At 35.6% G+C, this 15,293-nt stretch overlaps 1 protein-coding gene and 1 pseudogene across 2 annotated transcripts in view; one reads left to right on the plus strand and one right to left on the minus strand.

The window, feature by feature from the left end:
- Positions 1-15,293, plus strand: part of SPOCK3 (SPARC (osteonectin), cwcv and kazal like domains proteoglycan 3) — a 495,328-nt gene that overhangs the window by 251,047 nt on the left and 228,988 nt on the right. The window lies entirely within an intron of this gene.
- On the minus strand, positions 13,748-14,225 carry LOC147581667 (peptidyl-prolyl cis-trans isomerase A pseudogene; annotated as a pseudogene).

Consider the following 15,293-nt stretch of genomic DNA (forward strand, 5'->3'; position numbering starts at 1 on the left):
CACGCTCTAAAGAGATTGAAAACCTATAATGTAAAAAAAAAAAAGCTTCAGAATTAATAGAAGGTATGTTTTTAATAAAGTATCTGAAAACAATAAATAACAAGAACAATCTACATTTGAGCTCATTTCAGCAATAGAGAAGCATCTTTAGACACTTTGTTTTATTGTGACAATGAATTTGTTTTGACAACTCATAAGAAGACTTTGGTCTGAATTTATGCTTTGCTTCTGATCAACTGGGGACTTGGGCACACTGCTCAATCTTTCTGAATCTCATTTTTCACAGGTAGAAATATTGGCTAATTTTTAATAATAGTTTAAAATTAACTTCAATGGCAAATGCTATAATAAGAGAATTAGACAACACATGGACACCAACTGGGACACATCTTCAGTGAATGCTGGCTTTCTAACATAGCAAGTACAGAGATGGTAAAACCAGTGGTTAAAACATTTAGTGTTTAATGGCTGGAGTGAGCTCTCAAAACTAGAAATAATAGCGCCAGTCTGTGCCTTCAAAAGTTCATTTAGAATTTCTTTGTTTCTTGCTCCTTACTAGTCAGTAGAGCTATATACGAAGTTAGTTTTAAGGATAAAAAGAAAGTAAAGAAAGAGGATAGAGTGTATTGGTGAGGTGGAGGGAGACTGTGTCTGAAGTTTAAATAGGGTAGCCAGGAATGGCTGCATTAAGAAAATAAGAACTTAAAGGCAGTGAGAGATTGAGTCATGTTGTGTAGCTAGATCGTAATCTGAATATCAAATTTTAAGTTTTCCAGCAGCAGCAAAATTCACGGTCATGATTAAACTTTGCTTAAGCTTTTCAACTATGCTGAGACCAGAGTGGAAGGGCAAGGGCAGGAACATGGAGACAAATTGCAGTGATTCAAGTGGGCAATGACAATCATTTAGTCTGCGATTATAGCAGTGTAGGTGGTACATATGGATTAAGCTCTGGAAACATTTCTGTTGTAAAATCAATGGGGTTTGCTAATAGGTTAAACATCTGGTATGAGAGAAAGAGGAGTCAGCGATGCCTATAAAAATTTGGCTTGGGCCACTGGAAGGATGAAATCGCCGTTAAGTGGGATCGGAAGAAAATGGCGGAACAGGTGTTTTTGTTTAGTGGTTAGTTATTTTTTGGTTGGGAAGCAGGGTGTTGTATGTTTGGGATGAACGGAAGTTCACTTGAGGACATATGAAGACCGAGATAACTAAGCAATTGGACACACAAATCTGACATTTAGGGTAGGGGATTATAAGCAAATTGTGCATATAGGCATGTGATTGGATAATAACGTATAATACGTATAGATAGGAGAAAAGTCCCAAGTGTAGAGCAATGGAGAAATCCAACATTGATAGATGGGAACAAAGTAGAAGAGCAAATAAAGGATTCTGGGAGGGAGTAGCAATTAAAGTCAAATAAAAACCAAGGAGAATTGTGTGATAGAATCAAGGAAGTGTTTCAGTGAGTAGAGTTTACTGAATTGTGCAAATGTTACTGAACCGTCAGATCAAGGACTGAGAATTTACCATTTGTATTTTAGTAATATGAAAACCATATTTGAGCTCAACAAGGGTGATTTTGGTTTGGTGAAGCTTCAAGAAAACGTGGTAAGAAAGAAATGAGAATGTAAACTATTTTCAGGAATTTTGCTATAAAGAAAAAGAGAAATGGTACACACATTATGATTTGTTACTAGCTTGTAAACATTAGTTTGTAAATATGTTTTAATTAATCTAAATATGTAATATTCACATAGATGCAGATTATTTGATTATAAAGGAATTTTACATGTTTGTGAAAATTATCTGACATAATGTGATGTTGTTTCAACATTAATACTTTTTAAGAGCTAGAATTACAGCCTTACCACCTTCACCAAACTCCTAATTTCACAATTTTCGTGTACTTAAACACATATCATAACTAAAAAGTAGACATTGGTGGATATTTGGTTACTGTTTTTAGCGGTTTGCATGACCCAGGTAAAAATTCATAAGTTATTTATTCATAATAATGTTACTTATTTTAAAATTATATGAAGGAATTGCAAAGGCTTTGGTGGGATTCTTCACAATGACTTTTCAGATTTGACTCCCGAAGAAGACAAGCTGGTAGGCTCTGACTTTGATAATACTTTTCAGTTTACTATTTAACCCATGAATACTTTTTAGGCAATTGTTTCATACTTTAAAGAACTGTTAAATGTGTATGTATAAATAAGCAATATTTTTTCATCAGGTATATTTTCAGCTATAGCTAAATTATTTTTAAAATTACAGCATTTAAAAATATATTTATACATTTTACATATTCCAAAGGCTTGCATTATGACGTTTCTTTGTAAAAGTTGTTTTATTGGTACTCAAAATTTAAAGATAGCATGCCTTTCCATTGAAGTTATCCCCTTTTCACTTTTAAATTTTTTTCAGTGCTAATTAAATAAATGTGATCAAACCACTTTTGTTCTATCTTATTGTCCCATGACAAAATATATAAGAGAAATATATTTTGCGTGAATTTTAATACAGGAATAGTGGGCAAGTATTTTCCTTTACATTACATGGTAATCACATTTTATCAAGTTATTTGATAATGTTTAAGAATTTAATTTAGATAACTCAACTTGTCCAAGTGACAACAAACTATAATGAAGTAAATTACTACTTTCTACTTAGGAAAGATGCTTCCCCCCTACCCGTTACAAGTTCTTTATACTGTGGAAGTGTTGAGTGTATTTTGGAGACACTTAAACAGCTGTTGTGTCATGTAAATAATAACGTGTATTTGAAGATGCCCAAGCTATTGTTTTCTTATGATCTTAAAAAAAAACTATAGAGAGAAAGTGTAGAGGTGAGGGGCAGAGGGAGAGAGAGAGAATCTTAGGCAAGGCTCCACACTCAGTGCTCAGAGTGGAGCCTGATGTGGAGCTCCATGTGGAGCTTGATCCCACAACCCTACTAGCATCATGACCTGAGCTGAAATCAAGAGTCTGACACTGAATAGACTGAGCAACCCAGGTGCCCTAGCCATTGTTTGTTTAAAATAGGGAAAATAGGGTGCCTGGCTGGCTCACTTGGAAGAACATGTGACTCTTGCTCTCAGGTTGATGATTTTGAGCCTCACGTTGGGTATAGAGATTGCTTAAATGAATAAATAAATCCGAAGTTAAAAAAAATAAGTACAATAGGGAAAATATACTCTTTTCAGGCAGACCTTACTAAAACAACTGAATTATTTTTAGTGTAATTGAAATAAAATATAATTGATTCATGTATGAATGTATCACATTTAGCACTTAGTTATTTTATATATTATTAAAACTATTCTACATATTGTTGTATATTTTGAAGTATTTAATATATTTTAATATATTTCTTTTTTATTTAAAAAAAATTTTGTTAATGTTTATTTTTGAGAAAGAGAAACAGCATGAGTTGGGGAGGGACAGATAGAGAGGGAGACACAGACTCTGAAGCAGGCTCCAGGCTCTGAGTTGTCAGCACAGAGCCTGATGCGGGGCTCAAACCCATGAACTGTGAGATCATGACCTGAGCCAAAGTCGGACGCTTAAAGGACTGAAACAGCCAGGTGCCTCTAGTTTAATATGTTTCTAAGACTTTAGTGTAATTGGTTCCATTGTTGGTCCACAGTTAAAAAAAAATAATAAAAGCCCATGTGTTCTTGCCTCAAAATAAGCACCTTCAAAAGAAGGTGCCTCACTGAGCAAAATTTAGTAATGTACATTTTTTGAAATAAGATTAAAGAGCTTTTTTAAATTGAGTATAATTAATATACAATATCTTATTTGTTTCAGCTGTACACCATAGTGATGCAATATTTTTATACATTATGAAGCGCCCCACAATAAGTCTTGTTACCATCTGTCACCATGCAAAGTTTATACAGTATTAGTGAAGGGTGTTCCCCATGCTGTGCTGCCCATGACTTATTTATATTATAACTAGATGTTTGTAACTCTTAATCCTTTTCATTTTAATACTGTTTTAGAATTTTAAGAGCTATCAATATGGAAAAATCATCATTTATGCTTTTGTTGTTCCTTCTCAAAGTGTTAGAAATGGTCGATGTTCTTTTGATTTGTCAGTTTTTCTTTATGATGTGCTTGTCAAAACAGGGAGCTAACTTGAGACAGAGTAATCTGAAGCTGCCAACGCTGCTATTTAGAATGTCATCATTTTACATTGTAACGTTGCTGTGTGATGAAGGCCAGCTGGTGCATTTTAGTTGCTTATTGGAAAATCTCATCTGATTTGTTATTGGGATTTGTGGTTTTGTACAGAAACACTTAATCATTCTTCTGTAGCAAGCACTTCTGAGGCTGCTGAAGGCTTTCTCTTTAGCTGAGTAATGTGTGCTATCAATCTGCTAGTTTGGAAGAGTTTCCAACTTGTATTATCAGTGTTTGTTTGTTCAGGAAGTGATGTACTGCAGAGGCGGAATTTATAGTAATGGTTTGCAATGGACTAATGAGCAGTATTGCGTACTTTATGATGATATTGTTATATAACTTAGATTAGCATAATTATTGTGTACCTATCCAGTCATAATTCTCTTTTGTACCATCTCAAGATCAGGGAATCCTTGTTGTCTTGCAAAGTGGTATTCCTTTATTCTAAAGACATTGAACCTTCATATTTTGGCATGTTTCCTTAGTGGTAATAATTTAGCACTAATAATTTCACACGGATTACTCCTGCTTTCGTTATCACCAAAAATTGCTTTCATATTTGTGGTCAGTTTTGTAAGCTGAAGCTACTGATGTCTAGCATGTTTAAGGAAAATATATACACATAAAATATATTAGTTTTATTGCATTTATGAAATATTAGCTTCATTAATGGGGATTATACTCTTATATGTGTCGTGTTTTTGGCTATATCTTTTTCCAGATTCACATCTAGCAGTTTGGGGAAAATGAAAAGGACTCACAGAAAAATCAAGAATGAACAAAAATGTTCATTGAATGCTTTAATATAGCATTCATTTTTAGTTGATAAAAAAAACTGGTCTTGTGAAAAGATGAAAAGAGAAAATATATGACTCCATCTCTCCATCTTTTTTTTTTTTTTTTTTAACTAGTTGGGAGAAATAGGGACACTTCAAACACATGAATGAAAGTACAAAATGTCAGGTAATCCCCAAATGCCTGTTAAAGACATTTTTTTCCCTCTCTTTTCCTCATATCTGCCTCCTAAAATCATCAAGCACTTTATAAACAATTTTTTTTATGAATCCGCTAAACACCACCAAAATGTTACTGAGGCAGAAGGACAAAGAGGACAAAATAAAAATTCACATTAATGAAATTCTTGACACATTTATGAAAAACTCTAGGGAAACTATCGGCAGAAATATTTATGTATCAAAAAACATATGGATGTTTTACTCTTCTCTGTGTCACATCTCGTAGACACCTCTAGCTCTTTCTTCTGAATTGTGTGAACTGCACACCGAAATCCGATGCTAAAAAATGTCTATGCCCATGCTCTATTTCAATTTAGCTTTCTTAGTTTAAGAAGTCACATGACTGAAGGTGGGACTGTAGCAAATGACTTTGATATAGTTTATGGGATTAGGATTATGTAACTTTTATGACATACTACAAATTCTCAGGTTCCATATTACTCTATTTTCTGAAATCTTGTTTCTGGGATCTACAGATATCTGTAGACTTCAGTGAGCATGGCATTAATTTAAGAGGGTTTAATGGCACATTGATATTTCAGTCTTACAAGGATTCCAAAGAAGTGTAGACAATCTATAATTAAGTCCCAACCGTAAATATTAAAGAGACCGACATCATGAACGTCAGGCTGAGGATTTGTATAACATAGAACTAACCAGAAAAGGAAAATGCTCACATATACATGAAAAAGGTCAATGAACTCAAACCATATTCCAGCAAGATGATGAAGATGTATTAGACAACTGTTTTCATATATCAGACCAAGGGTTTAATCCCTGAGAGAGGTGGGATCACATTTGCTATGCATCAGACAAGTGTATAGGTAGAACCCAGAATAAATTGGTCTGGCTGAGCTAGGGAGGCAACACTTAGAATTTGAGGCTGTGGGGGTGGCTAAAGTTTGAAGATTGGGCTGGGAGAGAGAAAGGAGCTACACAGAGGATGAGCTTTGTAAACCTGCATAGGGATTTTTTTTCCATCTTTGGCCAAATACACAAGACTAACAAGTTTAGAGTAAGATGTGGCTCTTAGGGAGCTGGGAGTTTGAAGATTTTGGAGGTTGCACCATGCTTGTAGGTATCCAACAAGTCAGAATACAGAGACCTTTCTGTGAAATCTGTGGTGGCTCAATTGACACTCTAGGTGAGTCAGGCTTTGGAATTAGGGTAATTTAACTTTTGCTGTACTCTCCAAGTATTAGTCATGAGCTCCTGGGGATCTCTCAGACTGTTCTAGGCGATCAGTGAAGTTAAACTGTTCAATAGTAATAATAATAATAATAACGCTGCTACTAATATCGGTAACAATAAGTTACTTGCCCCCACTTTTTTTCCCCCACCGTGTTAACATCAACAGTTACGTTGCCAAAGCATGGTGAGTAAAACTTCAGGTATTTTTGAATGAATAAAGACGGTAGTGACAAACTATGCTAGTAGTTATTTTATTCTTTACTCCCTTGAAACTGCAGTATTAAATAATAATTTTACTTAAGAGTATCCTTGATGAAGTAAGAAAAAAAATTTTATTAGCTTCCACCTGAGGATGTTTTCTTAAAAATAATCTGTATGATGAAATTGGAAGTATGCATAAAAAAATTTCTGCTACAAAATGAAGCAAAATGGCTATCTCGAAGGAAAACATTTACATGATGAGTAAAAAAAATAATCAGTTGTTTTCACAGAATAACAATTTTATATGAAATAATGACTATCAGAAAACTATGGTTACTCTGAGTTAGGTATTCAAAAGATATTCTTTTTTTTTAAATTAAAAAAAATTTGTATTCATTTTCGAGAGACAGAGACAGAACATGAGCAGGGGAGGGGGGAGGGTCAAAGAGAGAGGGAGACACAGAATCCGAAACAGTCTCCAGGCTCTGAGCTGTCAGCACACAGCCTGATGCGGGGCATGAGCCCACAGACCGGGAGATCATGACCTGAGTCGAAGTTGGACGCTCAACCAACTGAGCTACCCAGGCGCTCCTAAAAGACATATTCTTAATAATGAATGAAATGTACCTGTTATGTTAATGGAGACACCTGAAAGAAACAGCTGACAGAAACATATTTGAATTAATAGTGGCAAACATTTTCCAGAATTGGTGAAATACAAAACATAACAGATTAGAGAAATCCAGAAAATGTCCAGCAAGAGAATTATACATCCCACAAGGGAGAACAATGATATCAATAATGACTAACTTGTCATCAGAAACAATGGAGGCATGAAGACAATGGAATGACATATTTTAAGGGCTCAACATAAAAAAAAAAGCCAAGCCAGAAATATCTTGCAAAATTAACCTTTAAAATTAAAAATGAAATAGACATTTTCAGGAAAACAAGAACAGAAATTTCTTTGCCAATGGAAATGTCTCCACAAAAAAAATAAAAAGCCCTAAAGGACCTTCTTCAAGTTGAAAGGAATTCCACTACATTAAATTATGTCTATAGGAAGGAATGGAACACACTTGTATATTACATATGCAGGGTGATTCATGTATATAAATGTATACATTTTCTTAATGTGTTTAAAAAGACATATGAGTTTAAAATATAAATTACAATGTTCATTGTGGAGTTTATACATGTGTGTAATGTGTAACATTTTGGCATATATATATATATATATATATATATGTATTAGTTATAGGTAGTTTGGGTTTTAAAGTCTGCCTATTGAAATACTATGTGATGCCATAGAATAAAAATATATGATGAAGACATTAGTTTAAATTGTGTGTTCCCAAATTATTTTTTAATTTGTGTTATTTTTATTTTAAAAAAATTTTTAATATGTATTTGTATTTGAGAAAGAGACAGAGACAGTGCATGAGCAGGGGAGAGGCAGAGAGAGACAGACAGACAGAATCTGAAGCAGGCTCCAGGCTCTGAACTGTCAGCACAAAGCCTGACGTGGGGCTCGAACTCACAAGCCATGAGATCATGACCAGAGCTGAAGTCTGATGCTTAACCTACTGAGCCACTCAGGTGCCCCTAAATTATTTTAAATTATTATGATTTTGTATTTGCTCTGAGTTGCCGTTTTTCTTTGGATTCAGTAAAAACATGATATACAGAAACAACTACATAGTTGAGACTTCAGAGATCTGATGTCTAAATATCTTTAAATGCCATAGTATTATTTTAGGTTGATCTGTTGTGCTTTAACCTTGCGTTCCTATTTTTAGTTTACTTTTTCCTTCTGAAAATATTGAATAACAAATATTGATAGGAAGAGAGAAAGTGTTTATGTACAGGCAAGTTCTTAGGATACATTTAAATTATTTAGGAAATAATATGTTTAAGAAGGCAGGCTTATGTTTATTTCTTGATTCATTTATTCATTCAAAATTTATTGACAACTGAAAAAAGTTTATTGACAACCTAGTGCATATTAACCATAATACAAGGTAGTAGATTTGTTCTCAAAGAATGTACAGTCTAATTTGGGCATAGAAAGTAAGGATCTAGTGGGTTTCTTATTATGTAAAGGTGAGTGCAGATGTTGTGGGAAAAGAGAGGAACATAACAAATGGACATAATTTTCCATCCTGAGATTCTCATGACAAAAACATTCATTTGTAATTTAAATCATATCACTAATCAAGATGTTTCATCCAATGACTCATGATATCTAATATTTAATATTATAATGACCCATCTCTCATTTGTGTTTTTGGAAGTCAGGAGAAACAATCCGATATTGGGATAAAAAACAAGTTTCAAATGTGCCACTGTTATACTCATATTTATTGTCCTTCCACAGAAATATGGTAAATGTTTGCCAAGGGTTTTGTGTAAAAAGGAAATTAACATCTTGTGTCCTGAAAATAGCACATATTAATTTGTTGTTGTTTTTTTAATTGAATAAAAACTATGTCAGTTTAACACAAATCTTAGCTATCCATCATTATCTCTTAGGGTTTAAATTAATGATTATGAATATTAGAACTTTACGGCTGCCTGAAGACCTTAAAAAAGTCTTAGTGTTATGGGGCGCCTGGGTGGCTCAGTTGGTTAAGCGTCCGGTTTTGACTCCGGTCCTAATCTCTCTGGTCAGAGTTCGAGCCCTGCGTTGGGCTCTGTGCTGACAGCTCAGAGCCTAGAGCCTGTTTTAGATTGTCTGTCTCCCTCTCTGTCCACCACTCCCCTGCTTGCTCTTTCTCTCTCAAGGTAAATATTTAAAAAAAAATCTTACTGTTATGATGCTAACACTAAATTTGTTTAATATATTTTATTACCAACAATGATGATTCAAGTACAAAATTTTGACGGGATATAATGTCAACTTCTTATAATGAGTCCAAAAGACACATCTATGTCACCATGGGGATGTTGACAGTTCAATTTCCAAATTCAAGAAGGTAAAAATAAATATCCTTGTTTCTCACATTTCTATTTATCTCTCCAGATCATCTGTATTTTTAGCCACCTTTCAAACATATCAACAAGATGGTCTTGCCTAACCATTTTTAGCAATGATACAAAGGTACAGGACAAAAAATTATGATCACGGAGAGGGTTGGGAGGTCTTACTTCAAAACGGCATTGAGGTAGTAGAAATAAGATTTGGAAAAGTCACTTATTAAGATTTGATAATACAGATTGCTGGGAGAAGAGGTAGGGAGTATACACTGGAGACATTTAACTTGCAGCAAAGTGGAGGCAAATTGTGTCCATCATGAAGTAGGCATAAGTGACTGAATGACTAAAGGAATTATATTTATTCATTATGGGACTAAATAGATTAACATATAGCAGATTTTGAAGCCAGCCACACTGAGATTTTTACATGTTGGGATTCCCATGATGAATGAACTGGTGTTTTTTTATTTTTAAATAAGACTATAGTCATTGGAGTCCTGTGGAGTTTCATCTGGTGATTCAGTATGACATTTCCCACAGTTGGGTTTCAACAATGATCTGTTCTTTGATTGGCGAGAGTATGTCATTTTTAACCTAGGGCTGGCCCTCTGTTTCTGGGAGATTCCAGGATCTATGAAAGTCCTGAAAATATTTTCTTACATAATTATCTTAACTTGGAGCATTTTAATGCAGCCCAAGATAGTATCGATACCTCTGATATATGTACAAATTCAAATATGTCTCAATCATAACACTTTTCCTCTTATCTTTTCTTTCCTACATCAGTCCTGCCTAAAGCATTCCTGGTTGGAAGTCACATCTGTGTTGCCTCTAAAAGATTGTCTAATGCTGCTGGGAATCATGATACAAACACTGACCCGAGAAAAGTCATAGTTTAACGCGTCGTAGAAAATGGCAACTATGAAATGTCTAAGAGTTAACGCTAATTGCAAGGACTAGTGGAGCAGAGACAGGAGATGGTTTATTACTCAAATGATAGCAGTAGCCAGAGTCATATCATTTGTGCAGGTTCCCTGAGCCCTAATTTCTACAGGGTGACATCACAAGGGCCATGTGAAACATTTATACACAGTAGTTCCTATTATAGGAAAGGAAACCTCAGTATCTTATAAAGAGTGATGTGGACAGAACAATGGCTTTCCAAAGATATGTGTATCTTAATCTGTGAACATGTGAATGTGTCACATTACATATGAAAGCGGAACTACGGTAAGATATGGAATTAAAGTTGCTGATTAGCTGACCTTACGATAGTGTGAATTTCCTAGATCATCCAGGTGGGCCCAATGTAATCATAAGAGTCCTTAAATGGGGTCGAGGGAGGCAGAAAAGTCAAGTTGGGAAGTGATGTGATGTCAGAAAGACTGCTGGCCATTTCTGGCTTTGAAGAGGGAGCGGTCCACAAACCAATGAATGTGGATAGCCTCTAGAAGCGGGAAGGACAAGGAAACTAATGTTGTCCTAGAGTCTCCAGAAGGAAAGTTCTGTCAACTGTTGACTGACACCCATTTCAGATTTATGAGATCCAGAAATGTAACAATAAATTTATGTTGTTTGAAGCCACTTGTTTCTGGTAATTTGTGACAGGAGTAACAGAAAACTAATACACGAAGACTGCTAGCATATCTGTACAACATTTTCCCTGGAGTGGAAGAACTTTAATAAGTGTTAAATTCTTTATTTCTTTCAAGCTCCCTTTCAATCTCTTCTTGGAATACCTTATTTTCTTATCATCTCTGATAAATCCATATAGGGATTCCACTCTACTAATATAGCATTGTTCTGGGACACATGCAATGGGGGACACATAATTGAGTTAGGAGCCAGTTAATTTTTCCTAGATCAGTGCTAGTTCTGACCTTGAAGCCCAAGAGTGTGGTTCTACTGATGCTTATTTAGAGATCTAGATTTGGAGTCTAAAAGGTCCACATGATTGTGCTGTGTTTTGAAACTAAGTCTTGCAATAGTATTAGAAAGTAACAACAGTAGTGGAGTAATCTGACTCTCCAACAGTCTTAACCTAGTGGCATCAGGACTAAGCCTTTTGATTAAATGAGGTTCCAGTGTTCTCTGAAAGTTAAGGATGGATGACTGAAGTGGGAAATTTCAGACCCAACACAATGCCATAGAAGTATTTGAACCAATAATAACAAATAGATATGATTGTATCAGATAGTGAGTTGGTAAAACAGTCCCTATTGGGAATATTTGCCATCTAGGCATTCTTTCTATAGAACAAACAAATCTACAGAGAAGTTTATTGATAATATTTTGTTCCAGAATATAGATCACAGTCAAACTATAGAAAATGTCAAATGTCTGAAGAAAGAATGATATTCCTAAACAGACTAAAGAACTCAAAATAACCTACTACTTCTCACCATCTTGTGCTGAGGCATACTAGTCTACCTTAATACATTCAATGCCTGTTGCCAGATTAATAGCTGTTTTAGTGTTATCTACCAGACTGTATGTTGATAAAGTGTAATACAATGTAAGTTTTGTTGTAGTCTGTGTTGTTCATTATTTAGAAGGCATCTAAGTACAACCAGGAACAATCTCATGTTTGTCAGAACAGTGGATAACATTAATTCATGAGTATATACTGAACACAGGTGCAGCAGCAAGCAGTTCTTAATCAGTAATGTAGTGCTCAAAAGCAATCATATGATTGAGAAAAAATTTGGAAGTGAGGGGCGCCTGCGTGGCTCAGTGGTTTGAGTATCCGACTCTTGATTTTGGCTCAGGTCATGATCCCACAGTTGTGGGATCAAGGCCCTCATCAGGCTCTACGTTGAGTATGGAGCCTGCTTAATTAAGATGCTCTCTCTCTAGGGGTGCCGGGTGTCTCAGCCAATTAAGTGTCCGACTTCACCTCAGGTCATGATCTTGCGGTTTGTGGGTTCGAGCCCTGTGCCATGCTCTGTGCTGATAGCTCAGAGCCTGGAGCCTGCTTCAGATTCTGTGTCTCCCTCTCTCTGCCCCTCCCCCACTCATTCTCTCTCTCTCTCTCTCTCTCTCTCTCTCTCTCTCTCTCTCTCTGTCAAAAATAAATAAACTTAAAAAAATGTAGGTTTTATGGGGTGTCTGGGTGGCTCAGTTGGTTAAGCATCTATCTTCAGCCTAGGTCATTGTCTTGCCATTCCCGAGTTTGAGCCTGCGTTTGGCTCTGTGCTGATAGCTCAGAGCCTGGAGCCTTTTTCAGATTCTGTGTCTCCCTCTCTCTGCCCCTCTCCTGCTTATGCTCTCTCTGTCTCTAAAATAAATCAACATTAAATTTTTTTTTAAAGATTCTCTCTCTGCCCCTCCCCCGCTTGCACTCTAAAAAACAAACAAAAAAACAAAAACAAAAAACAAACAAACAAACCTGTAACTGAGAAATTTTATAATGAAAGACCTATATTGCTTCCTGGAAATTGTTTTGTAATAATGAAAATAACTGTGAATGCTTTGTTACACATATGGGTGAACTCCCCTAATGTTCAAAGAAACTGCATGACTTAGGAGACATCACAACTTGCATTTTTCTAGTAAAGAAGGGTTTCTTTTCTTAACAGTTGCTTATACTTGTTAAAATGATTGGTGTGATTTTTTTCTTCTTTGATTTTGTTGCTGTTGTTTTCGCTGATTGCAAGTATAGAAACCCTCTGAAACTATCTTTTGAAAGTCTAGGGGAAGATTATCTTTTATAAAGACTAGGGAATAACTCACAGAACTCCAAAAGAAAAAAAAAAAATGATCCAAGCCTCAAGAATGAATAAATGTAAGCCAGGGATTTGAACGGCATCAGAACTCTTTGTTTCTGCACATATTTCAATTTTCTTTCTCAAAAAGGAATGACATTCTGTTTCTCTGTCTGTGACTACAAGGTTTACATATATAGAATGTCAAGAAACTGGATGAATGGATCAAATGGAAATACATGTATTTAATTTTTTGTTGTTGTTCAGTTTTTATTTCATAATATTAACCTTAACTCTGCAATCCAGTTAGACTTGAAGGGGTATAAGAAAAGTATGGAACCCCTAGAACTGCAGCAACAGCACAAAGATTTTACAATATTTCAAGCAGAAGAGAGTGAAAGCGTTCTCTTCTGAGCTACAGAAGGGATGGTCTGGTGGCTAAGATAAAACACAAGTCGAATTATTAGATTTGTCCATGGTCAGCAATGGGGATATTCCTGCTGGTCTTGCCATTCTTGGGCCAAAAGCATTTTATGGCCTCCACGATGCTTATGCTTTCTTTCATCTTGCCAAAAACCACACGCTTGCCTTCCGACCGTTCATTCTTGGCCATGCAGATGAGAAACTGGGAACCATTTGTGTTGGGTGCAGCCTTTGCCATGGGGGAGATGCCAGGACCCTTGTGCTTCAGGATGAAATTCTCGTCTTCACATTTCTCCCCATAGATGGGCTTGGAGTGTGAAGTCACCACTCTGGCACATAAATCTCAGAATAATCTTATAAAAGCTGGACACTTTATAACCAGATCCTTTCTTCCCAGCGCTCAATGCATGAAAATTTGCTGCTGTCTTTGAAACTTTGTCCGCAAACAGCTCGAAGGAGACTTGGTCCAAGGGCTTCTCATCCATGCCATGTCCCCAAAGCACAGTGGGTTTGACCATGACTAGGTGGGCAGAGGTGTAGGAAAAAACTTCTGTATCCTTAACTGCTGCTAAGTTATTCTCCAAAAGTTCTCTTCAATTAATACTTGAGTCATAAATCTTTGAGAAGGCCCAATTCTGTACATCTTCATTTAGATTGTATATTTACATTTAAACATTTCTGTTTAAATATTTAGTGTTTACTTATTTTTATTTCACAGGTGCAATTCACATATTTACCAGTTTTTATTTTTAATTTAAAATGTTTATGTTTAAAATGTGGAATTCACGGAGGCAGATGTTATCATTTTACTTTGTATTTGCTGAGGTTGAATTTGTTTTCTTTCTATCTTTTTTTGGCTATTTCTATTTTTCCTTTATCGCTTGACTATACCATTTGCCTATCTTTGTATTTTGTTCATTTTAAAAATGTATTCTGGATACTGTATTTATTATTTCAATACATGCAACCTCTAAATCTACAACTGCCAAATTAATCATTCTTTGAAACAAGATTGGCCATTTCTATCCCAGTTTTACAACTTTTGTTGAATCCAGCTTCCTTCTATGCAAAGAATTCCTCACTCCACCCATCAGTCAGTCTACCATATCGACCCACTTCATTTCAGCTATTGTGCCCTCAGACCACTACAGAACTGACCAGACTGGATGTCTTAAAGCCCGATCATTCCTGTGCCTTCCCAGTGCTACTGTTTTCCTCCTGCGATTACTTGCACATAAATATTCACACCTGACTCTCCAGTTACCAGTGTTTATCCTATTCTGGATGCAAGCACAGTGTGTCACCCTCTGATCCAAGCATTGATTTAGCTGACCTAGGAAACTGGATAGGACTTCTTTTGTCTTTACAATTCCAAATGCAATTGTCATATTCAGTGAATACGTTGACCTGACAGAGAAGTTCTTTTATTTCTATGGGATTGTTTGAGAAGCTGTCCTCCCCTACTGAAGTCTGCCAAAGCTCTTAAGATTGATTATTTTATACTCCGGAGTAATGAATATTCTGAGATAACAGACTCATATATCCATCCTTCTAAGTAAATCCCAAGTGCTTTATAGTCAGTGAAT

This window comes from Puma concolor, chromosome B1, assembly GCF_028749965.1.
Source record: "Puma concolor isolate L17-30 chromosome B1, mPumCon1.1.hap2, whole genome shotgun sequence".
In the NCBI taxonomy this organism is placed as follows: Eukaryota; Metazoa; Chordata; class Mammalia; order Carnivora; family Felidae; genus Puma; species Puma concolor.